This window comes from Paramisgurnus dabryanus, chromosome 6 (genome assembly GCF_030506205.2).
Source record: "Paramisgurnus dabryanus chromosome 6, PD_genome_1.1, whole genome shotgun sequence".
Classification (NCBI taxonomy): Eukaryota; Metazoa; Chordata; class Actinopteri; order Cypriniformes; family Cobitidae; genus Paramisgurnus; species Paramisgurnus dabryanus.
The window spans coordinates 42,694,659-42,716,491 of NC_133342.1; the positions used below are offsets into that span (position 1 = coordinate 42,694,659).

Consider the following 21,833-nt stretch of genomic DNA (forward strand, 5'->3'; position numbering starts at 1 on the left):
TTACTGTATGACTTGCAAATCAAATGCAACATCTACACTTATTAAGGGGTTCTTACAACCATAAAGGCATTTGGAGATGCTGGGGATTTAACCCAGGACCTCATATATGCGAAGCATGCGCTCTAACACTGAGCTACATCCCCAGCTTGAAATGCTACAAAGTGGCTAAGATGTTTAGGGTTTTTCGTCTTACTAGAGGCAAGAAGAACAGAAGAGAATCAACTGTATGACTTGTAAATCAGCTGCAACATCAAAACTTATTAAGGGGTTCTTACAATCATAAAGGCATTTGGAGATGCTGGGGATTGAACCCAGGACCTCATACACGCGCTCTACCACTGAGTTACATAACCAGCTTAACTACTGTATGACTTGTAAATCAGCTGCAACATCAAAACTTATTAAGGGGTTCTTACAATCATAAAGGCATTTGGAGATGCTGGGGATTGAACCCAGGACCTCATACACGCGCTCTACCACTGAGCTACATCCCCAACTTGACTACTGTATGACTTGTAAATCACATGCAACATTTACATTTATAAAGGGGTTATTACAATTATAAAGGCATTTGGAGATGATGGGGATTGAACCCAGGACCTTATACATGCAAATCATGAGCTCTACCACTGAGCTACATCCCCAGTTTGAAACGCTACAATGTGGCTAAGATGTTTAGGGTTTTACGTCTTACTAGAGGCAAGGAGAACAGAAAAGAATCTACTGTATGACTTGTAAATCAGCTGCAACATCAAAACTGATTAAGGGGTTCTTACAATCATAAAGGCATTTGGAGATGCTGGGGATTGAACCCAGGACCTCATACACGCGCTCTACCACTGAGTTACAAAACCAGCTTGACTACTGTATGACTTGTAAATCACCTGCAACATCAAAACTTATTAAGGGGTTCTTACAATCATAAAGGCATTTGGAGATGCTGGGGATTGAACCCAGGACCTCATACACATGCTCTACCACTGAGCTACATCCCCAACTTGACTACTGTATGACTTGTAAATCACATGCAACATTTACATTTATAAAGGGGTTATAACAATTATAAAGGCACTTGGAGATGATGGGGATTGAACCCAGGACCTTATACATGCAAATCATGCGCTCTACCACTGAGCTACATCGCCAGTTTGAAACGCTACAATGTGGCTAAGATGTTTAGGGTTTTTCGTCTTACTAGAGGCAAGAAGAACAGAAAAGAATCTACTGTATGACTTGTAAATCAGCTGCAACATCAAAACTTATTAAGGGGTTTTTACAATCATAAAGGCATTTGGAGATGCTGGGGATTTAACCCAGGACCTCATATATGCGAAGCATGCGCTCTAACACTGAGCTACATCCCCAGCTTGAAATGCTACAAAGTGGCTAAGATGTTTAGGGTTTTTCGTCTTACTAGAGGCAAGAAGAACAGAAGAGAATCAACTGTATGACTTGTAAATCAGCTGCAACATCAAAACTTATTAAGGGGTTCTTACAATCATAAAGGCATTTGGAGATGCTGGGGATTGAACCCAGGACCTCATACACGCGCTCTACCACTGAGTTACATAACCAGCTTAACTACTGTATGACTTGTAAATCAGCTGCAACATCAAAACTTATTAAGGGGTTCTTACAATCATAAAGGCATTTGGAGATGCTGGGGATTGAACCCAGGGCCTCATACACGCGCTCTACCACTGAGCTACATCCCCAACTTGACTACTGTATGACTTGTAAATCACATGCAACATTTACATTTATAAAGGGGTTATTACAATTATAAAGGCATTTGGAGATGATGGGGATTGAACCCAGGACCTTATACATGCAAATCATGAGCTCTACCACTGAGCTACATCCCCAGTTTGAAACGCTACAATGTGGCTAAGATGTTTAGGGTTTTTCGTCTTACTAGAGGCAAGAAGAACAGAAAAGAATCTACTGTATGACTTGTAAATCAGCTGCAACATCAAAACTGATTAAGGGGTTCTTACAATCATAAAGGCATTTGGAGATGCTGGGGATTGAACCCAGGACCTCATACACGTGCTCTACCACTGAGTTACACAACCAGCTTGACTACTGTATGACTTGTAAATCACCTGCAACATCAAAACTTATTAAGGGGTTCTTACAATCATAAAGGCATTTGGAGATGCTGGGGATTGAACCCAGGACCTCATACACATGCTCTACCACTGAGCTACATCCCCAACTTGACTACTGTATGACTTGTAAATCACATGCAACATTTACATTTATAAAGGGGTTATAACAATTATAAAGGCACTTGGAGATGATGGGGATTGAACCCAGGACCTTATACATGCAAATCATGCGCTCTACCACTGAGCTACATCGCCAGTTTGAAATGCTACAATGTGGCTAAGATGTTTAGGGTTTTTCGTCTTACTAGAGGCAAGAAGAACAGAAAAGAATCTACTGTATGACTTGTAAATCAGCTGCAACATCAAAACTTATTAAGGGGTTTTTACAATCATAAAGGCATTTGGAGATGCTGGGGATTGAACCCAGGACCTCATACACGCGCTCTACCACTGAGTTACATAACCAGCTTGACTACTGTATGACTTGTAAATCACCTGCAACATCAAAACTTATTAAGGGGTTCTTACAATCATAAAGGCATTTGGAGATGCTGGGGATTGAACCCAGGACCTCATACACACGCTCTACCACTGAGCTACATCCCCAACTTGACTGCTGTATGACTTTTAAATCACATGCAACATTTACATTTATAAAGGGGTTATAACAATTATAAAGGCATTTGGAGATGGTGGGGATTGAACCCAGGACCTTATACATGCAAATCATGCGCTCTACCACTGAGCTACATCGCCAGTTTGAAACGCTACAATGTGGCTAAGATGTTTAGGGTTTTTCGTCTTACTAGAGGCAAGAAGAACAGAAAAGAATCTACTGTATGACTTGTAAATCAGCTGCAACATCAAAACTTATTAAGGGGTTTTTACAATCATAAAGGCATTTGGAGATACTGGAGATTGAACACAGGACCTCATACATGCGAAGCATGCGCTCTACCACTGAGCTACATCCCTAGCTTGAAATGCGCCAATGTGGCTAAGATGTTTAGGGTTTTTCGTCTTACTAGAGGCAAGAAGAACAGAAGAGAATCTACTGTATGACTTGTAAATCAGCTTGCAACATCAAAACTTACTAAGGGGTTCTTACAATCATAAAGGCATTTGGAGATGCTGGGGATTGAACCCAGGACCTCATACATGCAAAGCATGCGCTCTACCACTGAGCTACATCCCCAGCTTGACTACTATATGACTTGTAAATCAGATCCAACATCTATACTTATTAAGGAGTTATTACAATTATAAAGGCATTTGGAGATGCTGGGGCTTGAAACCAGGACCTCATACATGCAAAGCATGCGCTCTACCACTGAGCTACATCCCCAGCTTGACTACTTTATGACTTGTAAATCAGATGCAACATCTACACTTATTAAGGGGTTATTACAATTATAAAGGCATTTGGAGATGCTGGGGATTGAACCCAGGACCTCATACATGCAAAGCATGCGCTCTTCCACTGAGCTATATCCCCAGCTTGAAATGCTACAATGTGGCTAGGATGTTTAGGGTTTTTCGTCTTACTAGAGGCAAGAAGAACAGAAAAGAATCTACTGTATGACTTGTAAATCCGCTGCAACATCAAAACCTATTAAGGGGTTATTACAATTATAAAGGCATTTGGAGATGCTGGGGATTGAACCCAGGACCTTATACATGCAAATCATGCGCTCTTCCACTGAGCTACATCCCCAGCTTGAAATGCTCCAATGTGGCTAAGATGTTTAGGGTTTTTTGTCTTACTAGAGGCAAGAAGAACAGAAGAGAATCTACTGTATGACTTGTAAATCAGCTGCAACATCAAAACTTATTAAGGGGTTCTTACATCATACAGGCATTTGGAGATACTGGGTATTGAACCCAGGACCTCATACATGCGAAGCATGCGCTCTACCACTGAGCTCCATCCCCAGCTTGACTACTGTATGACTACTGTATGACTTGTAAATCAGATGCAACATCTACACTTATTAAGGGGTTCTTACAATAATAAAGGCATTTGGAGATACTGGGGATTGAACCCAGAACCTCATACATGCAAAGCATGCGCTCTACCACTGAGCTACATCCCCAGCTCGACTACTGTATGACTTGTAAATCAAATGCAACATCTACACTTATTAAGGGGTTCTTACAACCATAAAGGCATTTGGAGATGCTGGGGATTTAAACCAGGACCTCATACATGCGAAGCATGCGCTCTAACACTGAGCTACATCCCCAGCTTGAAATGCTACAAAGTGGCTAAGATGTTTAGGGTTTTTCATCTTACTAGAGGCAAGAAGAACAGAAGAGAATCAACTGTATGACTTGTAAATCAGCTGCAACATCAAAACTTATTAAGGGGTTCCTACAATCATAAAGGCATTTGGAGATCCTGGGGATTGAACCCAGGACCTCATACACGCGCTCTACCACTGAGTTACATAACCAGCTTGACTACTGTATGACTTGTAAATCACCTGCAACATCAAAACTTATTAAGGGGTTCTTACAATCATAAAGGCATTTGGAGATGCTGGGGATTGAACCCAGGACCTCATACACGCGCTCTACCACTGAGCTACATCCCCAACTTGACTACTGTATGACTTGTAAATCACATGCAACATTTACATTTATAAAGGGGTTATAACAATTAAAAAGGCATTTGGAGATGGTGGGGATTGAACCCAGGACCTTATACATGCAAATCACGCGCTCTACCACTGAGCTACATCGCCAGTTTGAAACGCTACAATGTGGCTAAGATGTTTAGGGTTTTTCGTCTTACTAGAGGCAAGAAGAACAGAAAATAATCTACTGTATGACTTGTAAATCAGCTGCAACATCAAAACTTATTAAGGGGTTTTTACAATCATAAAGGCATTTGGAGATACTGGAGATTGAACACAGGACCTCATACATGCGAAGCATGCGCTCTACCACTGAGCTACATCCCTAGCTTGAAATGCTCCAATGTGGCTAAGATGTTTAGGGTTTTTCGTCTTACTAGAGGCAAGAAGAACAGAAGAGAATCTACTGTATGACTTGTAAATCAGCTTGCAACATCAAAACTTACTAAGGGGTTTTTACAATCATAAAGGCATTTGGAGATACTGGGGATTGAACACAGGACCTCACACATGCAAAGCATGCGCTCTACCACTGAGCTACATCCCCAGCTTGACTACCGCATGACTTGTAAATCAGATCCAACATCTACACTTATTAAGGGGTTATAACAATTATAAAGGCATTTGGAGATGCTGGGGATTGAACCCAGGACCTCATACATGCAAAGCATGCGCTCTACCACTGAGCTACATCCCCAGCTTGAATAATGTATGACTTGTAAATCAGATGCAACATCTACACTTATTAAGGGGTTATTACAATTATAAAGGCATTTGGAGATGCTGGGGATTGAACCCAGGACCTCATACATGCAAAGCATGCGCTCTTCCACTGAGCTACATCCCCAGCTTGAAATGCTAGAATGTGGCTAGGATTTTAAGGGTTTTTCGTCTTCCAAGAGGCAAGAAGAACAGAAAAGAATCTACTGTATGACTTGTAAATCAGTTGCAACATCAAAACTTATTAAGGGGTTCTTACAATCATAAAGGCATTTGGAGATACTGGGTATTGAACCCAGGACCTCATACATGCGAAGCATGCGCTCTACCACTGAGCTCCATCCCCAGCTTGACTACTGTATGACTACTGTATGACTACTGTATGACTTGTAAATCAGATGCAACATCTACACTTATTAAGGGGTTCTTACAATAATAAAGGCATTTGGAGATGCTGGGGATTGAACCCAGGACCTCATACATGCAAAGCATGCGCTCTACCACTGAGCTACATCCCCAGCTTGAAATGCTCCAAAGTGGCTAAGATGTTTAGGGTTTTTCGTCTTGCTAGAGGCAAGAAGAATAGAAGAGAATCTACTGTATGACTTGTAAATCAGCTGCAACATCAACACTTATTAAGGGGTTCTTACAACCATAAAGGCATTTGGAGATGCTGGGGATTGAACCCAGGACCTCATACATGCGAAGCATGCGCTCTACCACTGAGCTACATCCCCAGCTTGCAATGTGCTAATGTGGCTAAGATGTTTAGGGTTTTTCGTCTTACTAGAGGCAAGAAGAACAGAAGAGAATCTACTGTATGACTTGTAAATCAGCTGCAACATCAAAACTGATTAAGGGGTTCTTACAATCATAAAGGCATTTGGAGATACTGGGGTTTGAACCCAGGACCTCATACATGCAAAGCATGCGCTCTATCACTGAGCTACATCCCCAGCTTGACTACTGTATGACTTGTAAATCAGATGCAAAATCTACACTTATTAAGGGGTTATTACAATCATAAAGGCATTTGGAGATGCTGGGGATTGAACCCAGGACCTCATACATGCAAAGCATGCGCTCTACCACTGAGCTACATCCCCAGCTTGAAATGCTACAATGTGGCTAGGATGTTTAGGGTTTTTCGTCTTCCAAGAGGCAAGAAGAACAGAAAAGAATCTATTGTATGACTTGTAAATCAGACGCAACATCTACACTTATTAAGGGGTTCTTACAAACATAAAGGCATTTGGAAATGCTGGGGATTGAACCCAGGACCTCATACATGCAAAGCATGCCCTCTACCACTGAGCTACATCCCCAGCTTGAAATACTCCAAAGTGGCTAAGATGTTTAGGGTTTTTCGTCTTGCTAGAGGCAAGAAGAACAGAAGAGAATCTACTGTATGACTTGTAAATCAGCTGCACATCAACACTTATTAAGGGGTTCTTACAACCATAAAGGCATTTGGAGATGCTGGGGATTGAACCCAGGACCTCATACATGCGAAGCATGCGCTCTACCACTGAGCTCCATCCCCAGCTTGACTACTGTATGACTACTGTATGACTTGTAAATCAGATGCAACATCTACACTTATTAAGGGGTTCTAACAATCATAAAGGCATTTGGAGATACTGGGGATTGAACCCAGAACCTCATACATGCAAAGCATGCGCTGTACCACTGAGCTACATCCCCAGCTTGACTACCTTATGACTTGTAAATCAAATGCAACATCTACACTTATTAAGGGGTTCTTACAACCATAAAGGCATTTGGAGATGCTGGGGATTTAAGCCAGGACCTCATACACGCGCTCTACCACTGAGTTACATAACCAGCTTGACTACTGTATAACTTGTAAATCAGCTGCAACATCAAAACTTATTAAGGGGTTCTTACATCATAAAGGCATTTGGAGATACTGGGTATTGAACCCAGGACCTCATACATGCGAAGCATGCGCTCTACCACTGAGCTCCATCCCCAGCTTGACTACTGTATGACTACTGTATGACTTGTAAATCAGATGCAACATCTACACTTATTAAGGGGTTCTTACAATAATAAAGGCATTTGGAGATTGAACCCAGAACCTCATACATGCAAAGCATGCGCTCTACCACTGAGCTACATCCCCAGCTCGACTACTGTATAACTTGTAAATCAGCTGCAACATCAAAACTTATTAAGGGGTTCTTACATCATAAAGGCATTTGGAGATACTGGGTATTGAACCCAGGACCTCATACATGCGAAGCATGCGCTCTACCACTGAGCTCCATCCCCAGCTTGACTACTGTATGACTACTGTATGACTTGTAAATCAGATGCAACATCTACACTTATTAAGGGGTTCTTACAACCATAAAGGCATTTGGAGATGCTGGGGATTTAAACCAGGACCTCATACATGCGAAGCATGCGCTCTAACACTGAGCTACATCCCCAGCTTGAAATGCTACAAAGTGGCTAAGATGTTTAGGGTTTTTCGTCTTACTAGAGGCAAGAAGAACAGAAGAGAATCAACTGTATGACTTGTAAATCAGCTGCAACATCAAAACTTATTAAGGGGTTCTTACAATCATAAAGGCATTTGGAGATCCTGGGGATTGAACCCAGGACCTCATACACGCGCTCTACCACTGAGTTACATAACCAGCTTGACTACTGTATGACTTGTAAATCACCTGCAACATCAAAACTTATTAAGGGGTTCTTACAATCATAAAGGCATTTGGAGATGCTGGGGATTGAACCCAGGACCTCATACACATGCTCTACCACTGAGCTACATCCCCAACTTGACTACTGTATGACTTGTAAATCACATGCAACATTTACATTTATAAAGGGGTTATAACAATTAAAAAGGCATTTGGAGATGGTGGGGATTGAACCCAGGACCTTATACATGCAAATCATGCGCTCTACCACTGAGCTACATCGCCAGTTTGAAACGCTACAATGTGGCTAAGATGTTTAGGGTTTTTCGTCTTACTAGAGGCAAGAAGAACAGAAAATAATCTACTGTATGACTTGTAAATCAGCTGCAACATCAAAACTTATTAAGGGGTTTTTACAATCATAAAGGCATTTGGAGATACTGGAGATTGAACACAGGACCTCATACATGCGAAGCATGCGCTCTACCACTGAGCTACATCCCTAGCTTGAAATGCTCCAATGTGGCTAAGATGTTTAGGGTTTTTCGTCTTACTAGAGGCAAGAAGAACAGAAGAGAATCTACTGTATGACTTGTAAATCAGCTTGCAACATCAAAACTTACTAAGGGGTTTTTACAATCATAAAGGCATTTGGAGATACTGGGGATTGAACCCAGGACCTCACACATGCAAAGCATGCGCTCTACCACTGAGCTACATCCCCAGCTTGACTACCGCATGACTTGTAAATCAGATCCAACATCTACACTTATTAAGGGGTTATAACAATTATAAAGGCATTTGGAGATGCTGGGGATTGAACCCAGGACCTCATACATGCAAAGCATGCGCTCTACCACTGAGCTACATCCCCAGCTTGAATAATGTATGACTTGTAAATCAGATGCAACATCTACACTTATTAAGGGGTTATTACAATTATAAAGGCATTTGGAGATGCTGGGGATTGAACCCAGGACCTCATACATGCAAAGCATGCGCTCTTCCACTGAGCTACATCCCCAGCTTGAAATGCTAGAATGTGGCTAGGATTTTAAGGGTTTTTCGTCTTCCAAGAGGCAAGAAGAACAGAAAAGAATCTACTGTATGACTTGTAAATCAGTTGCAACATCAAAACTTATTAAGGGGTTCTTACAATCATAAAGGCATTTGGAGATACTGGGTATTGAACCCAGGACCTCATACATGCGAAGCATGCGCTCTACCACTGAGCTCCATCCCCAGCTTGACTACTGTATGACTACTGTATGACTTGTAAATCAGATGCAACATCTGCACTTATTAAGGGGTTCTTACAATAATAAAGGCATTTGGAGATGCTGGGGATTGAACCCAGGACCTCATACATGCAAAGCATGCGCTCTACCACTGAGCTACATCCCCAGCTTGAAATGCTCCAAAGTGGCTAAGATGTTTAGGGTTTTTTGTCTTGCTAGAGGCAAGAAGAATAGAAGAGAATCTACTGTATGACTTGTAAATCAGATGCAACATCTACACTTATTAAGGGGTTCTTACAACCATAAAGGCATTTGGAGATGCTGGGGATTGAACCCAGGACCTCATACATGCGAAGCATGCGCTCTACCACTGAGCTACATCCCCAGCTTGCAATGTGCCAATGTGGCTAAGATGTTTAGGGTTTTTCGTCTTACTAGAGGCAAGAAGAACAGAAGAGAATCTACTGTATGACTTGTAAATCAGCTGCAACATCAAAACTGATTAAGGGGTTCTTACAATCATAAAGGCATTTGGAGATACTGGGGTTTGAACCCAGGACCTCATACATGCAAAGCATGCGCTCTACCACTGAGCTACATCCCCAGCTTGACTACTGTATGACTTGTAAATCAGATGCAAAATCTACACTTATTAAGGGGTTATTAGAATCATAAAGGCATTTGGAGATGCTGGGGATTGAACCCAGGACCTCATACATGCAAAGCATGCGCTCTACCACTGAGCTACATCCCCAGTTTGAAATGCTACAATGTGGCTAGGATGTTTAGGGTTTTTCGTCTTCCAAGAGGCAAGAAGAACAGAAAAGAATCTATTGTATGACTTGTAAATCAGACGCAACATCTACACTTATTAAGGGGTTCTTACAAACATAAAGGCATTTGGAGATGCTGGGGATTGAACCCAGGACCTCATACATGCAAAGCATGCCCTCTACCACTGAGCTACATCCCCAGCTTGAAATGCTCCAAAGTGGCTAAGATGTTTAGGGTTTTTCGTCTTGCTAGAGGCAAGAAGAACAGAAGAGAATCTACTGTATGACTTGTAAATCAGCTGCAACATCAACACTTATTAAGGGGTTCTTACAACCATAAAGGCATTTGGAGATGCTGGGGATTGAACCCAGGACCTCATACATGCGAAGCATGCGCTCTACCACTAAGCTACATCCCCAGCTTGCAATGCTCCAATGTGGCTAAGATGTTTAGGGTTTTTCGTCTTACTAGAGGCAAGAAGAACAGAAGAGAATCTACTGTATGACTTATAAATCAGCTGCAACATCAAAACTTATTAAGGGGTTCTTACAACCATAAAGGCATTTGGAGATGCTGGGGATTGAACCCAGGACCTCATACATGCGAAGCATGCGCTCTACCACTGAGCTACATCCCCAGCTTGCAATGCTCCAATGTGGCTAAGATGTTTAGGGTTTTTCGTCTTACTAGAGGCAAGAAGAACAGAAGAGAATCTACTGTATGACTTGTAAATCAGCTGCAACATCAAAACTTATTAAGGGGTTCATACAATCATAAAGGTATTTGAAGATACTGGGGATTAAACCCAGGACCGCTCTACCACTAAGCTACATCCCCAGCAAAGCTCCTATGTGGCTAAGATGTTTAGGGTTTTTCGTCTTACTAGAGGCAAGAAGAACAGAAGAGAATCTACTGTATGACTTATAAATCAGCTGCAACATCAAAACTTATTAAGGGGTTCTTACAATCATAAAGGCATTTGGAGATGCTGGGGATTGAACCCAGGACCTCATACACGTGCTCTACCACTGAGTTACATAACCAGCTTGACTACTGTATGACTTGTAAATCACATGCAACATTTACATTTATAAAGGGGTTATAACAATTATAAAGGCATTTGGAGATGGTGGGGATTGAACCCAGGACCTTATACATGCAAATCATGCGCTCTACCACTGAGCTACATCGCCAGTTTGAAACGCTACAATGTGGCTAAGATGTTTAGGGTTTTTCGTCTTACTAGAGGCAAGAAGAACAGAAAATAATCTACTGTATGACTTGTAAATCAGCTGCAACATCAAAACTTATTAAGGGGTTTTTACAATCATAAAGGCATTTGGAGATACTGGAGATTGAACACAGGACCTCATACATGCGAAGCATGCGCTCTACCACTGAGCTACATCCCTAGCTTGAAATGCGCCAATGTGGCTGAGATGTTTAGGGTTTTTCGTCTTACTAGAGGCAAGAAGAACAGAAAATAATCTACTGTATGACTTGTAAATCAGCTGCAACATCAAAACTTATTAAGGGGTTTTTACAATCATAAAGGCATTTGGAGATACTGGGGATTGAACCCAGGACCTCATACATGCAAAGCATGCGCTCTACCACTGAGCTACATCCCCAGCTTGACTACTGTATGACTTGTAAATCAGATCCAACATCTACACTTATTAAGGGGTTATTACAATTATAAAGGCATTTGGAGATGCTGGGGATTAAACCCAGGACCTCATACATGCAAAGCATGCGCTCTACCACTGAGCTACATCCCCAGCTTGACTACTGTATGACTTGTAAATCAGATGCAACATCTACACTTATTAAGGGGTTCTTACAAACATAAAGGCATTTGGAGATGCTGGGGATTAAACCCAGGACCTCATACATGCAAAGCATGCGCTCTACCACTGAGCTACATCCCCAGCTTGAAATGCTCCAAAGTGGCTAAGATGTTTAGGGTTTTTCGTCTTACTAGAGGCAAGAAGAACAGAAGAGAATCTACTGTATGACTTGTAAATCAGCTGCAACATTAAAACTGATTAAGGGGTTCTTACAATCATAAAGGCATTTGGAGATACTGGGGTTTGAACCCAGGACCTCATACATGCAAAACATGCGCTCTACCACTGAGCTACATCCCGAGCTTGACTACTGTATGACTTGTAAATCAGATGCAAAATCTACACTTATTAAGGGGTTATTACAATTATAAAGGCATTTGGAGATGCTGGGGATTGAACCCAGGACCTCATACATGCAAAACATGCGCTCTACCACTGAGCTACATCCCCAGCTTGAAATGCTACAATGTGGCTAGGATGTTTAGGGTTTTTCGTCTTCCAAGAGGCAAGAAGAACAGAAAAGAATCTATTGTATGACTTGTAAATCAGACGCAACATCTACACTTATTAAGGGGTTCTTACAAACATAAAGGCACTTGGAAATGCTGGGGATTGAACCCAGGACCTCATACATGCAAAGCATGCCCTCTACCACTGAGCTACATCCCCAGCTTGAAATACTCCAAAGTGGCTAAGATGTTTAGGGTTTTTCGTCTTGCTAGAGGCAAGAAGAACAGAAGAGAATCTACTGTATGACTTGTAAATCAGCTGCACATCAACACTTATTAAGGGGTTCTTACAACCATAAAGGCATTTGGAGATGCTGGGGATTGAACCCAGGACCTCATACATGCGAAGCATGCGCTCTACCACTGAGCTCCATCCCCAGCTTGACTACTGTATGACTACTGTATGACTTGTAAATCAGATGCAACATCTACACTTATTAAGGGGTTCTAACAATCATAAAGGCATTTGGAGATACTGGGGATTGAACCCAGAACCTCATACATGCAAAGCATGCGCTGTACCACTGAGCTACATCCCCAGCTTGACTACCTTATGACTTGTAAATCAAATGCAACATCTACACTTATTAAGGGGTTCTTACAACCATAAAGGCATTTGGAGATGCTGGGGATTTAAGCCAGGACCTCATACACGCGCTCTACCACTGAGTTACATAACCAGCTTGACTACTGTATAACTTGTAAATCAGCTGCAACATCAAAACTTATTAAGGGGTTCTTACATCATAAAGGCATTTGGAGATACTGGGTATTGAACCCAGGACCTCATACATGCGAAGCATGCGCTCTACCACTGAGCTCCATCCCCAGCTTGACTACTGTATGACTACTGTATGACTTGTAAATCAGATGCAACATCTACACTTATTAAGGGGTTCTTACAATAATAAAGGCATTTGGAGATTGAACCCAGAACCTCATACATGCAAAGCATGCGCTCTACCACTGAGCTACATCCCCAGCTCGACTACTGTATAACTTGTAAATCAGCTGCAACATCAAAACTTATTAAGGGGTTCTTACATCATAAAGGCATTTGGAGATACTGGGTATTGAACCCAGGACCTCATACATGCGAAGCATGCGCTCTACCACTGAGCTCCATCCCCAGCTTGACTACTGTATGACTACTGTATGACTTGTAAATCAGATGCAACATCTACACTTATTAAGGGGTTCTTACAACCATAAAGGCATTTGGAGATGCTGGGGATTTAAACCAGGACCTCATACATGCGAAGCATGCGCTCTAACACTGAGCTACATCCCCAGCTTGAAATGCTACAAAGTGGCTAAGATGTTTAGGGTTTTTCGTCTTACTAGAGGCAAGAAGAACAGAAGAGAATCAACTGTATGACTTGTAAATCAGCTGCAACATCAAAACTTATTAAGGGGTTCTTACAATCATAAAGGCATTTGGAGATCCTGGGGATTGAACCCAGGACCTCATACACGCGCTCTACCACTGAGTTACATAACCAGCTTGACTACTGTATGACTTGTAAATCACCTGCAACATCAAAACTTATTAAGGGGTTCTTACAATCATAAAGGCATTTGGAGATGCTGGGGATTGAACCCAGGACCTCATACACATGCTCTACCACTGAGCTACATCCCCAACTTGACTACTGTATGACTTGTAAATCACATGCAACATTTACATTTATAAAGGGGTTATAACAATTAAAAAGGCATTTGGAGATGGTGGGGATTGAACCCAGGACCTTATACATGCAAATCATGCGCTCTACCACTGAGCTACATCGCCAGTTTGAAACGCTACAATGTGGCTAAGATGTTTAGGGTTTTTCGTCTTACTAGAGGCAAGAAGAACAGAAAATAATCTACTGTATGACTTGTAAATCAGCTGCAACATCAAAACTTATTAAGGGGTTTTTACAATCATAAAGGCATTTGGAGATACTGGAGATTGAACACAGGACCTCATACATGCGAAGCATGCGCTCTACCACTGAGCTACATCCCTAGCTTGAAATGCTCCAATGTGGCTAAGATGTTTAGGGTTTTTCGTCTTACTAGAGGCAAGAAGAACAGAAGAGAATCTACTGTATGACTTGTAAATCAGCTTGCAACATCAAAACTTACTAAGGGGTTTTTACAATCATAAAGGCATTTGGAGATACTGGGGATTGAACCCAGGACCTCACACATGCAAAGCATGCGCTCTACCACTGAGCTACATCCCCAGCTTGACTACCGCATGACTTGTAAATCAGATCCAACATCTACACTTATTAAGGGGTTATAACAATTATAAAGGCATTTGGAGATGCTGGGGATTGAACCCAGGACCTCATACATGCAAAGCATGCGCTCTACCACTGAGCTACATCCCCAGCTTGAATAATGTATGACTTGTAAATCAGATGCAACATCTACACTTATTAAGGGGTTATTACAATTATAAAGGCATTTGGAGATGCTGGGGATTGAACCCAGGACCTCATACATGCAAAGCATGCGCTCTTCCACTGAGCTACATCCCCAGCTTGAAATGCTAGAATGTGGCTAGGATTTTAAGGGTTTTTCGTCTTCCAAGAGGCAAGAAGAACAGAAAAGAATCTACTGTATGACTTGTAAATCAGTTGCAACATCAAAACTTATTAAGGGGTTCTTACAATCATAAAGGCATTTGGAGATACTGGGTATTGAACCCAGGACCTCATACATGCGAAGCATGCGCTCTACCACTGAGCTCCATCCCCAGCTTGACTACTGTATGACTACTGTATGACTTGTAAATCAGATGCAACATCTACACTTATTAAGGGGTTCTTACAATAATAAAGGCATTTGGAGATGCTGGGGATTGAACCCAGGACCTCATACATGCAAAGCATGCGCTCTACCACTGAGCTACATCCCCAGCTTGAAATGCTCCAAAGTGGCTAAGATGTTTAGGGTTTTTTGTCTTGCTAGAGGCAAGAAGAATAGAAGAGAATCTACTGTATGACTTGTAAATCAGATGCAACATCTACACTTATTAAGGGGTTCTTACAACCATAAAGGCATTTGGAGATGCTGGGGATTGAACCCAGGACCTCATACATGCGAAGCATGCGCTCTACCACTGAGCTACATCCCCAGCTTGCAATGTGCCAATGTGGCTAAGATGTTTAGGGTTTTTCGTCTTACTAGAGGCAAGAAGAACAGAAGAGAATCTACTGTATGACTTGTAAATCAGCTGCAACATCAAAACTGATTAAGGGGTTCTTACAATCATAAAGGCATTTGGAGATACTGGGGTTTGAACCCAGGACCTCATACATGCAAAGCATGCGCTCTACCACTGAGCTACATCCCCAGCTTGACTACTGTATGACTTGTAAATCAGATGCAAAATCTACACTTATTAAGGGGTTATTAGAATCATAAAGGCATTTGGAGATGCTGGGGATTGAACCCAGGACCTCATACATGCAAAGCATGCGCTCTACCACTGAGCTACATCCCCAGTTTGAAATGCTACAATGTGGCTAGGATGTTTAGGGTTTTTCGTCTTCCAAGAGGCAAGAAGAACAGAAAAGAATCTATTGTATGACTTGTAAATCAGACGCAACATCTACACTTATTAAGGGGTTCTTACAAACATAAAGGCATTTGGAGATGCTGGGGATTGAACCCAGGACCTCATACATGCAAAGCATGCCCTCTACCACTGAGCTACATCCCCAGCTTGAAATGCTCCAAAGTGGCTAAGATGTTTAGGGTTTTTCGTCTTACTAGAGGCAAGAAGAACAGAAGAGAATCTACTGTATGACTTGTAAATCAGCTGCAACATCAACACTTATTAAGGGGTTCTTACAACCATAAAGGCATTTGGAGATGCTGGGGATTGAACCCAGGACCTCATACATGCGAAGCATGCGCTCTACCACTAAGCTACATCCCCAGCTTGCAATGCTCCAATGTGGCTAAGATGTTTAGGGTTTTTCGTCTTACTAGAGGCAAGAAGAACAGAAGAGAATCTACTGTATGACTTATAAATCAGCTGCAACATCAAAACTTATTAAGGGGTTCTTACAACCATAAAGGCATTTGGAGATGCTGGGGATTGAACCCAGGACCTCATACATGCGAAGCATGCGCTCTACCACTGAGCTACATCCCCAGCTTGCAATGCTCCAATGTGGCTAAGATGTTTAGGGTTTTTCGTCTTACTAGAGGCAAGAAGAACAGAAGAGAATCTACTGTATGACTTGTAAATCAGCTGCAACATCAAAACTTATTAAGGGGTTCATACAATCATAAAGGTATTTGAAGATACTGGGGATTAAACCCAGGACCGCTCTACCACTAAGCTACATCCCCAGCAAAGCTCCTATGTGGCTAAGATGTTTAGGGTTTTTCGTCTTACTAGAGGCAAGAAGAACAGAAGAGAATCTACTGTATGACTTATAAATCAGCTGCAACATCAAAACTTATTAAGGGGTTCTTACAATCATAAAGGCATTTGGAGATGCTGGGGATTGAACCCAGGACCTCATACACGTGCTCTACCACTGAGTTACATAACCAGCTTGACTACTGTATGACTTGTAAATCACATGCAACATTTACATTTATAAAGGGGTTATAACAATTATAAAGGCATTTGGAGATGGTGGGGATTGAACCCAGGACCTTATACATGCAAATCATGCGCTCTACCACTGAGCTACATCGCCAGTTTGAAACGCTACAATGTGGCTAAGATGTTTAGGGTTTTTCGTCTTACTAGAGGCAAGAAGAACAGAAAATAATCTACTGTATGACTTGTAAATCAGCTGCAACATCAAAACTTATTAAGGGGTTTTTACAATCATAAAGGCATTTGGAGATACTGGAGATTGAACACAGGACCTCATACATGCGAAGCATGCGCTCTACCACTGAGCTACATCCCTAGCTTGAAATGCGCCAATGTGGCTGAGATGTTTAGGGTTTTTCGTCTTACTAGAGGCAAGAAGAACAGAAAATAATCTACTGTATGACTTGTAAATCAGCTGCAACATCAAAACTTATTAAGGGGTTTTTACAATCATAAAGGCATTTGGAGATACTGGGGATTGAACCCAGGACCTCATACATGCAAAGCATGCGCTCTACCACTGAGCTACATCCCCAGCTTGACTACTGTATGACTTGTAAATCAGATCCAACATCTACACTTATTAAGGGGTTATTACAATTATAAAGGCATTTGGAGATGCTGGGGATTAAACCCAGGACCTCATACATGCAAAGCATGCGCTCTACCACTGAGCTACATCCCCAGCTTGACTACTGTATGACTTGTAAATCAGATGCAACATCTACACTTATTAAGGGGTTCTTACAAACATAAAGGCATTTGGAGATGCTGGGGATTAAACCCAGGACCTCATACATGCAAAGCATGCGCTCTACCACTGAGCTACATCCCCAGCTTGAAATGCTCCAAAGTGGCTAAGATGTTTAGGGTTTTTCGTCTTACTAGAGGCAAGAAGAACAGAAGAGAATCTACTGTATGACTTGTAAATCAGCTGCAACATCAAAACTGATTAAGGGGTTCTTACAATCATAAAGGCATTTGGAGATACTGGGGTTTGAACCCAGGACCTCATACATGCAAAACATGCGCTCTACCACTGAGCTACATCCCGAGCTTGACTACTGTATGACTTGTAAATCAGATGCAAAATCTACACTTATTAAGGGGTTATTACAATTATAAAGGCATTTGGAGATGCTGGGGATTGAACCCAGGACCTCATACATGCAAAACATGCGCTCTACCACTGAGCTACATCCCCAGCTTGAAATGCTACAATGTGGCTAGGATGTTTAGGGTTTTTCGTCTTCCAAGAGGCAAGAAGAACAGAAAAGAATCTATTGTATGACTTGTAAATCAGACGCAACATCTACACTTATTAAGGGGTTCTTACAAACATAAAGGCATTTGGAGATGCTGGGGATTGAACCCAGGACCTCATACATGCAAAGCATGCGCTCTAAAACTGAGCTACATCCCCAGCTTGAAATGCGCCAAAGTGGCTAAGATGTTTAGGGTTTTTCGTCTTGCTAGAGGCAAGAAGAACAGAAGAGAATCTACTGTATGACTTGTAAATCAGCTGCAACATCAAAACTGATTAAGGGGTTCTTACAATCATAAAGGCATTTGGAGAAACTGGGGTTTGAACCCAGGACCTCATACATGCAAAGCATGCGCTCTACCACTGAGCTACATCCCCAGCTTGACTACTGTATGACTTGTAAATCAGATGCAACATCTACACTTATTAAGGGGTTCTTACAAACATAAAGGCATTTGGAGTTGCTGGGGATTGAACCCAGGACCTCATACATTCAAAGCATGCGCTCTACCACTGAGCTACATCCCCAGCTTGCAATGCTCCAATGTGGCTAAGATGTTTAGGGTTTTTCGTCTTACTAGAGGCAAGAAGAACAGAAGAGAATCTACTGTATGACTTGTATATCAGCTGCAACATCAAAACTGATTAAGGGGTTCTTACAATCATAAAGGCATTTGGAGATACTGGGGTTTGAACCCAGGACCTCATACATGCAAAGCATGTGCAACTGAGCTACATCCCCAGCTTGACTACAGTATGACTTGTAAATCAGATGCAAAATCTACACTTATTAAGGGGTTATTACAATTATAAAGGCATTTGGAGATGCTGGGGATTGAACCCAGGACCTCATACATGCAAAGCATACGCTCTACCACTGAGCTACATCCCCAGCTTAAAATGCTACAATGTGGCTAGGATGTTTAGGGTTTTTCGTCTTCCAAGAGGCAAGAAGAACAGAAAAGAATCTATTGTATGACTTGTAAGTCAGACGCAACATCTACACTTATTAAGGGGTTCTTACAAACATAAAGGCATTTGGAGATGCTGGGGATTGAACCCAGGACCTCATACATGCAAAGCATGCGCTCTACCACTGAGCTACATCCCCAGCTTGAAATGCTCCAAAGTGGCTAAGATGTTTAGGGTTTTTCGTCTTGCTAGAGGCAAGAAGAACAGAAGAGAATCTACTGTATGACTTGTAAATCAGCTGCAACATCAACACTTATTAAGGGGTTCTTACAACCATAAAGGCATTTGGAGATGCTGGGGATTGAACCCAGGACCTCATACATGCGAAGCATGCACTCTACCACTGAGCTACATCCCCAGCTTGCAATGCTCCAATGTGGCTAAGATGTTTAGGGTTTTTCGTCTTACTAGAGGCAAGAAGAACAGAAGAGAATCTACTGTATGACTTGTAAATCAGCTGCAACATCAAAACTTATTAAGGGGTTCTTACAATCATAAAGGCATTTGGAGATACTGGGGATTAAACCCAGGACCGCTCTACCACTAAGCTACATCCCCAGCAAAGCTCCTATGTGGCTAAGATGTTTAGGGTTTTTCGTCTTACTAGAGGCAAGAAGAACAGAAGAGAATCTACTGTATGACTTGTAAATCAGCTGCAACATCAAAACTTATTAAGGGGTTCTTACAATCATAAAGGCATTTGGAGATGCTGGGGATTGAACCCAGGACCTCTGCACGCGCTCTACCACTGAGCTACATCCCCAACTTGACTACTGCATGACTTGTAAATCACATGCAACATTTACATTTATAAAGGGGTTATAACAATTTTAAAGGCATTTGGAGATGCTGGGGATTGAACCCAGGACCTCATACACGCGCTTTACCACTGAGTTACATAACCAGCTTGACTACTGTATGACTTGTAAATCACCTGCAACATCAAAACTTATTAAGGGGTTCTTACAATCATAAAGGCATTTGGAGATGCTGGGGATTGAACCCAGGACCTCTGCACGCGCTCTACCACTGAGCTACATCCCCAACTTGACTACTGCATGACTTGTAAATCACATGCAACATTTACATTTATAAAGGGGTTATAACAATTTTAAAGGCATTTGGAGATGCTGGGGATTGAACCCAGGACCTTATACATGCAAATCATGTGCTCTACCACTGAGCTACATCGCCAGTTTGAAACGCTACAATGTGGCTAAGATGTTTAGGGTTTTTCGTCTTACTAGAGGCAAGAAGAACAGAAAATAATCTACTGTATGACTTGTAAATCAGCTGCAACATCAAAACTTATTAAGGGGTTTTTACAATCATAAAGGCATTTGGAGATACTGGAGATTGAACACAGGACCTCATACATGCGAAGCATGCGCTCTACCACTGAGCTACATCCCCAGCTTGACTACTGTATGACTTGTAAATCAGATCCAACATCTACACTTATTAAGGGGTTATTACAATTATAAAGGCATTTGGAGATGCTGGGGATTGAACCCAGGACCTCATACATGCAAAGCATGCGCTCTACCACTGAGCTACATCCCCAGCTTGACTACTGTATGACTTGTAAATCAGATGCAACATCTACACTTATTAAGGGGTTCTTACAAACATAAAGGCATTTGGAGTTGCTGGGGATTGAACCCAGGACCTCATACATGCAAAGCATGCGCTCTACCACTGAGCTACATCCCCAGCTTGACTACTGTATGACTTGTAAATCAGATGCAAAATCTACACTTATTAAGGGGTTATTATAATTATAAAGGCATTTGGAGATGCTGGGGATTGAACCCAGGACCTCATACATGCAAAGCATGCGCTCTACCACTGAGCTACATCCCCAGCTTGAAACGCTACAATGTGGCTAAGATGTTTAGGGTTTTTCGTCTTGCTAGAGGCAAGAAGAACAGAAGAGAATCTACTGTATGACTTGTAAATCAGCTGCAACATCAACACTTATTAAGGGGTTCTTACAACCATAAAGGCATTTGGAGATGATGGGGATTGAACCCAGGACCTCATACATGCGAAGCATGCGCTCTACCACTGAGCTACATCCCCAGCTTGCAATGCTCCAATGTGGCTAAGATGTTTAGGGTTTTTCATCTTACTAGAGGCAAGAAGAACAGAAGAGAATCTACTGTATGACTTGTAAATCAGCTGCAACATCAAAACTGATTAAGGGGTTCTTACAATCATAAAGGCATTTGGAGATACTGGGGTTTGAACCCAGGACCTCATACATGCAAAGCATGCGCTCTACCACTGAGCTACATCCCCAGCTTGACTACTGTATGACTTGTAAATCAGATGCAAAATCTACACTTATTAAGGGGTTATTACAATTATAAAGGCATTTGGAGATGCTGGGGATTGAACCCAGGACCTCATACATGCAAAGCATGCGCTCTACCACTGAGCTACATCCCCAGCTTGAAATGCTCCAAAGTG

At 41.9% G+C, this 21,833-nt stretch overlaps 62 non-coding genes across 62 annotated transcripts; all 62 read right to left on the bottom strand.

Annotated features, from left to right (window-relative positions):
* Nucleotides 1–71: 71 nt before the first annotated feature.
* On the bottom strand, nucleotides 72–143 carry trnaa-cgc (transfer RNA alanine (anticodon CGC)). The gene has a single exon. It is a non-coding gene; the product is annotated as a tRNA-Ala (tRNA).
* A 1,149-nt stretch (nucleotides 144–1,292) lies between these two features.
* trnaa-cgc (transfer RNA alanine (anticodon CGC)) lies at nucleotides 1,293–1,364 on the bottom strand. The gene has a single exon. It is a non-coding gene; the product is annotated as a tRNA-Ala (tRNA).
* Nucleotides 1,365–3,234: 1,870 nt separating this feature from the next.
* On the bottom strand, nucleotides 3,235–3,306 carry trnaa-ugc (transfer RNA alanine (anticodon UGC)). Its single transcript has one exon. It is a non-coding gene; the product is annotated as a tRNA-Ala (tRNA).
* Nucleotides 3,307–3,384: 78 nt separating this feature from the next.
* trnaa-ugc (transfer RNA alanine (anticodon UGC)) lies at nucleotides 3,385–3,456 on the bottom strand. Its single transcript has one exon. It is a non-coding gene; the product is annotated as a tRNA-Ala (tRNA).
* Nucleotides 3,457–3,534: 78 nt separating this feature from the next.
* Nucleotides 3,535–3,606, bottom strand: trnaa-ugc (transfer RNA alanine (anticodon UGC)). Its single transcript has one exon. It is a non-coding gene; the product is annotated as a tRNA-Ala (tRNA).
* Nucleotides 3,607–3,971: 365 nt separating this feature from the next.
* On the bottom strand, nucleotides 3,972–4,043 carry trnaa-cgc (transfer RNA alanine (anticodon CGC)). The gene has a single exon. It is a non-coding gene; the product is annotated as a tRNA-Ala (tRNA).
* An 89-nt stretch (nucleotides 4,044–4,132) lies between these two features.
* trnaa-ugc (transfer RNA alanine (anticodon UGC)) lies at nucleotides 4,133–4,204 on the bottom strand. Its single transcript has one exon. It is a non-coding gene; the product is annotated as a tRNA-Ala (tRNA).
* Nucleotides 4,205–5,372: 1,168 nt separating this feature from the next.
* Nucleotides 5,373–5,444, bottom strand: trnaa-ugc (transfer RNA alanine (anticodon UGC)). The gene has a single exon. It is a non-coding gene; the product is annotated as a tRNA-Ala (tRNA).
* Nucleotides 5,445–5,522: 78 nt separating this feature from the next.
* trnaa-ugc (transfer RNA alanine (anticodon UGC)) lies at nucleotides 5,523–5,594 on the bottom strand. Its single transcript has one exon. It is a non-coding gene; the product is annotated as a tRNA-Ala (tRNA).
* A 147-nt stretch (nucleotides 5,595–5,741) lies between these two features.
* On the bottom strand, nucleotides 5,742–5,813 carry trnaa-cgc (transfer RNA alanine (anticodon CGC)). Its single transcript has one exon. It is a non-coding gene; the product is annotated as a tRNA-Ala (tRNA).
* A 100-nt stretch (nucleotides 5,814–5,913) lies between these two features.
* trnaa-ugc (transfer RNA alanine (anticodon UGC)) lies at nucleotides 5,914–5,985 on the bottom strand. The gene has a single exon. It is a non-coding gene; the product is annotated as a tRNA-Ala (tRNA).
* A 147-nt stretch (nucleotides 5,986–6,132) lies between these two features.
* On the bottom strand, nucleotides 6,133–6,204 carry trnaa-cgc (transfer RNA alanine (anticodon CGC)). Its single transcript has one exon. It is a non-coding gene; the product is annotated as a tRNA-Ala (tRNA).
* Nucleotides 6,205–6,351: 147 nt separating this feature from the next.
* Nucleotides 6,352–6,423, bottom strand: trnaa-ugc (transfer RNA alanine (anticodon UGC)). The gene has a single exon. It is a non-coding gene; the product is annotated as a tRNA-Ala (tRNA).
* Nucleotides 6,424–6,501: 78 nt separating this feature from the next.
* trnaa-ugc (transfer RNA alanine (anticodon UGC)) lies at nucleotides 6,502–6,573 on the bottom strand. The gene has a single exon. It is a non-coding gene; the product is annotated as a tRNA-Ala (tRNA).
* A 365-nt stretch (nucleotides 6,574–6,938) lies between these two features.
* On the bottom strand, nucleotides 6,939–7,010 carry trnaa-cgc (transfer RNA alanine (anticodon CGC)). The gene has a single exon. It is a non-coding gene; the product is annotated as a tRNA-Ala (tRNA).
* A 379-nt stretch (nucleotides 7,011–7,389) lies between these two features.
* Nucleotides 7,390–7,461, bottom strand: trnaa-cgc (transfer RNA alanine (anticodon CGC)). Its single transcript has one exon. It is a non-coding gene; the product is annotated as a tRNA-Ala (tRNA).
* A 229-nt stretch (nucleotides 7,462–7,690) lies between these two features.
* On the bottom strand, nucleotides 7,691–7,762 carry trnaa-cgc (transfer RNA alanine (anticodon CGC)). The gene has a single exon. It is a non-coding gene; the product is annotated as a tRNA-Ala (tRNA).
* Nucleotides 7,763–8,791: 1,029 nt separating this feature from the next.
* On the bottom strand, nucleotides 8,792–8,863 carry trnaa-ugc (transfer RNA alanine (anticodon UGC)). The gene has a single exon. It is a non-coding gene; the product is annotated as a tRNA-Ala (tRNA).
* Nucleotides 8,864–8,941: 78 nt separating this feature from the next.
* trnaa-ugc (transfer RNA alanine (anticodon UGC)) lies at nucleotides 8,942–9,013 on the bottom strand. Its single transcript has one exon. It is a non-coding gene; the product is annotated as a tRNA-Ala (tRNA).
* Nucleotides 9,014–9,091: 78 nt separating this feature from the next.
* trnaa-ugc (transfer RNA alanine (anticodon UGC)) lies at nucleotides 9,092–9,163 on the bottom strand. Its single transcript has one exon. It is a non-coding gene; the product is annotated as a tRNA-Ala (tRNA).
* A 147-nt stretch (nucleotides 9,164–9,310) lies between these two features.
* trnaa-cgc (transfer RNA alanine (anticodon CGC)) lies at nucleotides 9,311–9,382 on the bottom strand. The gene has a single exon. It is a non-coding gene; the product is annotated as a tRNA-Ala (tRNA).
* An 89-nt stretch (nucleotides 9,383–9,471) lies between these two features.
* trnaa-ugc (transfer RNA alanine (anticodon UGC)) lies at nucleotides 9,472–9,543 on the bottom strand. The gene has a single exon. It is a non-coding gene; the product is annotated as a tRNA-Ala (tRNA).
* Nucleotides 9,544–9,690: 147 nt separating this feature from the next.
* trnaa-cgc (transfer RNA alanine (anticodon CGC)) lies at nucleotides 9,691–9,762 on the bottom strand. The gene has a single exon. It is a non-coding gene; the product is annotated as a tRNA-Ala (tRNA).
* A 147-nt stretch (nucleotides 9,763–9,909) lies between these two features.
* Nucleotides 9,910–9,981, bottom strand: trnaa-ugc (transfer RNA alanine (anticodon UGC)). The gene has a single exon. It is a non-coding gene; the product is annotated as a tRNA-Ala (tRNA).
* Nucleotides 9,982–10,059: 78 nt separating this feature from the next.
* On the bottom strand, nucleotides 10,060–10,131 carry trnaa-ugc (transfer RNA alanine (anticodon UGC)). Its single transcript has one exon. It is a non-coding gene; the product is annotated as a tRNA-Ala (tRNA).
* A 147-nt stretch (nucleotides 10,132–10,278) lies between these two features.
* On the bottom strand, nucleotides 10,279–10,350 carry trnaa-ugc (transfer RNA alanine (anticodon UGC)). Its single transcript has one exon. It is a non-coding gene; the product is annotated as a tRNA-Ala (tRNA).
* A 147-nt stretch (nucleotides 10,351–10,497) lies between these two features.
* trnaa-cgc (transfer RNA alanine (anticodon CGC)) lies at nucleotides 10,498–10,569 on the bottom strand. The gene has a single exon. It is a non-coding gene; the product is annotated as a tRNA-Ala (tRNA).
* A 147-nt stretch (nucleotides 10,570–10,716) lies between these two features.
* On the bottom strand, nucleotides 10,717–10,788 carry trnaa-cgc (transfer RNA alanine (anticodon CGC)). Its single transcript has one exon. It is a non-coding gene; the product is annotated as a tRNA-Ala (tRNA).
* Nucleotides 10,789–11,710: 922 nt separating this feature from the next.
* On the bottom strand, nucleotides 11,711–11,782 carry trnaa-ugc (transfer RNA alanine (anticodon UGC)). Its single transcript has one exon. It is a non-coding gene; the product is annotated as a tRNA-Ala (tRNA).
* A 78-nt stretch (nucleotides 11,783–11,860) lies between these two features.
* trnaa-ugc (transfer RNA alanine (anticodon UGC)) lies at nucleotides 11,861–11,932 on the bottom strand. Its single transcript has one exon. It is a non-coding gene; the product is annotated as a tRNA-Ala (tRNA).
* Nucleotides 11,933–12,010: 78 nt separating this feature from the next.
* trnaa-ugc (transfer RNA alanine (anticodon UGC)) lies at nucleotides 12,011–12,082 on the bottom strand. Its single transcript has one exon. It is a non-coding gene; the product is annotated as a tRNA-Ala (tRNA).
* Nucleotides 12,083–12,379: 297 nt separating this feature from the next.
* Nucleotides 12,380–12,451, bottom strand: trnaa-ugc (transfer RNA alanine (anticodon UGC)). Its single transcript has one exon. It is a non-coding gene; the product is annotated as a tRNA-Ala (tRNA).
* Nucleotides 12,452–12,816: 365 nt separating this feature from the next.
* On the bottom strand, nucleotides 12,817–12,888 carry trnaa-cgc (transfer RNA alanine (anticodon CGC)). Its single transcript has one exon. It is a non-coding gene; the product is annotated as a tRNA-Ala (tRNA).
* Nucleotides 12,889–13,267: 379 nt separating this feature from the next.
* On the bottom strand, nucleotides 13,268–13,339 carry trnaa-cgc (transfer RNA alanine (anticodon CGC)). Its single transcript has one exon. It is a non-coding gene; the product is annotated as a tRNA-Ala (tRNA).
* A 229-nt stretch (nucleotides 13,340–13,568) lies between these two features.
* On the bottom strand, nucleotides 13,569–13,640 carry trnaa-cgc (transfer RNA alanine (anticodon CGC)). Its single transcript has one exon. It is a non-coding gene; the product is annotated as a tRNA-Ala (tRNA).
* A 1,029-nt stretch (nucleotides 13,641–14,669) lies between these two features.
* trnaa-ugc (transfer RNA alanine (anticodon UGC)) lies at nucleotides 14,670–14,741 on the bottom strand. Its single transcript has one exon. It is a non-coding gene; the product is annotated as a tRNA-Ala (tRNA).
* Nucleotides 14,742–14,819: 78 nt separating this feature from the next.
* On the bottom strand, nucleotides 14,820–14,891 carry trnaa-ugc (transfer RNA alanine (anticodon UGC)). Its single transcript has one exon. It is a non-coding gene; the product is annotated as a tRNA-Ala (tRNA).
* A 78-nt stretch (nucleotides 14,892–14,969) lies between these two features.
* trnaa-ugc (transfer RNA alanine (anticodon UGC)) lies at nucleotides 14,970–15,041 on the bottom strand. The gene has a single exon. It is a non-coding gene; the product is annotated as a tRNA-Ala (tRNA).
* Nucleotides 15,042–15,188: 147 nt separating this feature from the next.
* Nucleotides 15,189–15,260, bottom strand: trnaa-cgc (transfer RNA alanine (anticodon CGC)). The gene has a single exon. It is a non-coding gene; the product is annotated as a tRNA-Ala (tRNA).
* Nucleotides 15,261–15,349: 89 nt separating this feature from the next.
* Nucleotides 15,350–15,421, bottom strand: trnaa-ugc (transfer RNA alanine (anticodon UGC)). The gene has a single exon. It is a non-coding gene; the product is annotated as a tRNA-Ala (tRNA).
* Nucleotides 15,422–15,568: 147 nt separating this feature from the next.
* Nucleotides 15,569–15,640, bottom strand: trnaa-cgc (transfer RNA alanine (anticodon CGC)). The gene has a single exon. It is a non-coding gene; the product is annotated as a tRNA-Ala (tRNA).
* A 147-nt stretch (nucleotides 15,641–15,787) lies between these two features.
* trnaa-ugc (transfer RNA alanine (anticodon UGC)) lies at nucleotides 15,788–15,859 on the bottom strand. The gene has a single exon. It is a non-coding gene; the product is annotated as a tRNA-Ala (tRNA).
* A 78-nt stretch (nucleotides 15,860–15,937) lies between these two features.
* trnaa-ugc (transfer RNA alanine (anticodon UGC)) lies at nucleotides 15,938–16,009 on the bottom strand. The gene has a single exon. It is a non-coding gene; the product is annotated as a tRNA-Ala (tRNA).
* Nucleotides 16,010–16,156: 147 nt separating this feature from the next.
* On the bottom strand, nucleotides 16,157–16,228 carry trnaa-ugc (transfer RNA alanine (anticodon UGC)). The gene has a single exon. It is a non-coding gene; the product is annotated as a tRNA-Ala (tRNA).
* Nucleotides 16,229–16,375: 147 nt separating this feature from the next.
* On the bottom strand, nucleotides 16,376–16,447 carry trnaa-cgc (transfer RNA alanine (anticodon CGC)). The gene has a single exon. It is a non-coding gene; the product is annotated as a tRNA-Ala (tRNA).
* Nucleotides 16,448–16,594: 147 nt separating this feature from the next.
* On the bottom strand, nucleotides 16,595–16,666 carry trnaa-cgc (transfer RNA alanine (anticodon CGC)). The gene has a single exon. It is a non-coding gene; the product is annotated as a tRNA-Ala (tRNA).
* A 922-nt stretch (nucleotides 16,667–17,588) lies between these two features.
* On the bottom strand, nucleotides 17,589–17,660 carry trnaa-ugc (transfer RNA alanine (anticodon UGC)). The gene has a single exon. It is a non-coding gene; the product is annotated as a tRNA-Ala (tRNA).
* Nucleotides 17,661–17,738: 78 nt separating this feature from the next.
* On the bottom strand, nucleotides 17,739–17,810 carry trnaa-ugc (transfer RNA alanine (anticodon UGC)). The gene has a single exon. It is a non-coding gene; the product is annotated as a tRNA-Ala (tRNA).
* Nucleotides 17,811–17,888: 78 nt separating this feature from the next.
* trnaa-ugc (transfer RNA alanine (anticodon UGC)) lies at nucleotides 17,889–17,960 on the bottom strand. Its single transcript has one exon. It is a non-coding gene; the product is annotated as a tRNA-Ala (tRNA).
* A 297-nt stretch (nucleotides 17,961–18,257) lies between these two features.
* On the bottom strand, nucleotides 18,258–18,329 carry trnaa-ugc (transfer RNA alanine (anticodon UGC)). Its single transcript has one exon. It is a non-coding gene; the product is annotated as a tRNA-Ala (tRNA).
* A 366-nt stretch (nucleotides 18,330–18,695) lies between these two features.
* Nucleotides 18,696–18,767, bottom strand: trnaa-ugc (transfer RNA alanine (anticodon UGC)). Its single transcript has one exon. It is a non-coding gene; the product is annotated as a tRNA-Ala (tRNA).
* Nucleotides 18,768–18,845: 78 nt separating this feature from the next.
* trnas-uga (transfer RNA serine (anticodon UGA)) lies at nucleotides 18,846–18,917 on the bottom strand. The gene has a single exon. It is a non-coding gene; the product is annotated as a tRNA-Ser (tRNA).
* Nucleotides 18,918–19,209: 292 nt separating this feature from the next.
* On the bottom strand, nucleotides 19,210–19,281 carry trnaa-ugc (transfer RNA alanine (anticodon UGC)). Its single transcript has one exon. It is a non-coding gene; the product is annotated as a tRNA-Ala (tRNA).
* A 147-nt stretch (nucleotides 19,282–19,428) lies between these two features.
* On the bottom strand, nucleotides 19,429–19,500 carry trnaa-ugc (transfer RNA alanine (anticodon UGC)). The gene has a single exon. It is a non-coding gene; the product is annotated as a tRNA-Ala (tRNA).
* Nucleotides 19,501–19,647: 147 nt separating this feature from the next.
* On the bottom strand, nucleotides 19,648–19,719 carry trnaa-cgc (transfer RNA alanine (anticodon CGC)). The gene has a single exon. It is a non-coding gene; the product is annotated as a tRNA-Ala (tRNA).
* A 983-nt stretch (nucleotides 19,720–20,702) lies between these two features.
* On the bottom strand, nucleotides 20,703–20,774 carry trnaa-cgc (transfer RNA alanine (anticodon CGC)). The gene has a single exon. It is a non-coding gene; the product is annotated as a tRNA-Ala (tRNA).
* A 78-nt stretch (nucleotides 20,775–20,852) lies between these two features.
* Nucleotides 20,853–20,924, bottom strand: trnaa-ugc (transfer RNA alanine (anticodon UGC)). Its single transcript has one exon. It is a non-coding gene; the product is annotated as a tRNA-Ala (tRNA).
* Nucleotides 20,925–21,002: 78 nt separating this feature from the next.
* Nucleotides 21,003–21,074, bottom strand: trnaa-ugc (transfer RNA alanine (anticodon UGC)). The gene has a single exon. It is a non-coding gene; the product is annotated as a tRNA-Ala (tRNA).
* A 78-nt stretch (nucleotides 21,075–21,152) lies between these two features.
* On the bottom strand, nucleotides 21,153–21,224 carry trnaa-ugc (transfer RNA alanine (anticodon UGC)). Its single transcript has one exon. It is a non-coding gene; the product is annotated as a tRNA-Ala (tRNA).
* Nucleotides 21,225–21,371: 147 nt separating this feature from the next.
* trnaa-cgc (transfer RNA alanine (anticodon CGC)) lies at nucleotides 21,372–21,443 on the bottom strand. The gene has a single exon. It is a non-coding gene; the product is annotated as a tRNA-Ala (tRNA).
* Nucleotides 21,444–21,590: 147 nt separating this feature from the next.
* On the bottom strand, nucleotides 21,591–21,662 carry trnaa-ugc (transfer RNA alanine (anticodon UGC)). The gene has a single exon. It is a non-coding gene; the product is annotated as a tRNA-Ala (tRNA).
* A 78-nt stretch (nucleotides 21,663–21,740) lies between these two features.
* trnaa-ugc (transfer RNA alanine (anticodon UGC)) lies at nucleotides 21,741–21,812 on the bottom strand. Its single transcript has one exon. It is a non-coding gene; the product is annotated as a tRNA-Ala (tRNA).
* Nucleotides 21,813–21,833: the final 21 nt, after the last annotated feature.